The following is a 1,730-nucleotide window of genomic DNA, read 5'->3' as shown; positions in this document are numbered from 1 at the left end:
TCTGTCACTTTTCTCTGCCTGGATCTGTGCACTCTTGTTACAGGGGTGAGGTTTTAGAGAAGTCCGGTGTTCTTGTGTGGCATGGTCAGAGCTGCTGGTGGCGGGGTGGGGCAGAAATGGCTGTGAGTGCCGGTGCCGGGCACCACGCCAGGCTCAGCCCACTCGCCCTCTCTAAGCCAGCTGGGCGCTCTCCCTGGATTTAACCCTTTAAAATTTGCTATCTGCTGCTCGCTAACAGGTTCGGAAGTTTCTTTTTTAGACATTGATGCCTCTTATGACTGTTCACAGGAAAAGCAAGCTGAAACATAATTTTACTACTTCTGTGGTACACCTGGCATCTCAGACTTATTTATAATTGACATGTTTTGTTCTTGGCTTGCATGGGCATTTATGTGCCTGTTTTATCTAAAACCTCAGAAGTATTTTTACAGAGCTTTGAAGACCTGCTCTATTTGCCATTTATTTGATTTCACAAGCGTAGTTGAAAAAACGTAGATACTGTTGTCTCTTGTGGCAGAAAGCATTTCATCAATAACACAAGCTGCCTTTCTCAGACCTTGTTCTTTTGCCATTAGTATCACTGTTGTTCTCTCAAATTACAGGTATCATGCAGTTAAATAAAACATGCTGAAGTACAATGTGCTAAGACCGGTTAAGGAAACATGTATACCAGGGTGACAAATTAAAGGGAAACTCAAATTTTGACGCACATAGTCAGGAGAACTAGTGGCTCTTATCTATTTTCACACATGCACTATCACAGCAGCCCTAAATCTTTCTAGACTTTATCCAGTGTAGGTACATGTGAGCAGTATTTAACCTTCCCATGTCAAAAGATTGTGTGCTGGTCGGTTACACCTGTCAAATATAAGATGAAGAAATATCTTTTAAAATAAAGTTTCCTATGTAATGCAGAGACTGAAGCTGTTTTGGCAGCTTGTGGTGGTTCTGCATCTTGCAAATGAACTCTCTTATAATGTTTTTTTCTTTAATTTGTCACATTTTTTTTGTATTTATGCATTGCATGAGTTAATAACAGCCAAAACAAAACATTCTGAAAACATTTAATATTAGAGCAAACAAAACCTTTTTTTGTGATCTCTTAGAGAACAAGAGAGGAGAAGAAAAATGTTTTGCAGTCGAGTCTCAGTATTCATAGCCCAGCTCTTGGCTTCAGCTAGACTGCATCTGTTGATTATTTCATTAAGTGATGAATATTGATGGCGTTTCTCTTTATTATAAGACAAATAAAAAGAATATAAAGTTTGTGCTTGCTTATCGTTTTTCCTTATAAATTGCTACAGTGATCAACTCAGCATCTGAGCTGTTTGATCAATGGACAATTTCATCAATCGATCGATTGTGAGCTTCCTTTGTAATTGCGTGTACTTTACAAGGCTCGCTTGAATTGAATTCCACTTACAGTTCAACCTTTGAAGAATTGAAGAATGCGTGATCTCAGCAGGAATCAAACCCTTCAGTGTGGCGGTATCTGTGTTGTTCTTTCCTCAGCGGACCACAAGTCTCGGCGAGGTGCTTCTTAGCGGTGCATTGCATTTTATCACAGATTACTTGCTTTGTTAAGGCTGTCATGTCAAACTTAAATAGTTATTGTGCAAGTGGCAGAGAGGCTATTGTGTTAAGCTGCTCCTGTCTGTAGAGGAAGCAGCAGGGTCTGGAGGGGAGCCAGTGTGGTGATGGTTGTAATGGATTCACACAGGCAAGTGGTT

At 40.3% G+C, this 1,730-nt stretch overlaps 1 protein-coding gene across 4 annotated transcripts in view; it reads left to right on the top strand.

The window, feature by feature from the left end:
- Positions 1 to 1,730, top strand: part of igf2bp2a (insulin-like growth factor 2 mRNA binding protein 2a) — a 56,511-nt gene that overhangs the window by 36,388 nt on the left and 18,393 nt on the right. The gene's annotated exons all lie outside the window — the stretch shown is intronic.

This window comes from Pundamilia nyererei, unplaced genomic scaffold (assembly GCF_000239375.1).
Source record: "Pundamilia nyererei isolate P.nyererei 1_Seehausen unplaced genomic scaffold, PunNye1.0 scaffold00009, whole genome shotgun sequence".
Taxonomy (NCBI): domain Eukaryota; kingdom Metazoa; phylum Chordata; class Actinopteri; order Cichliformes; family Cichlidae; genus Pundamilia; species Pundamilia nyererei.
Note: the sequence above shows the minus strand (reverse complement) of the source record. Positions and strands in the feature narration are given on the sequence as shown.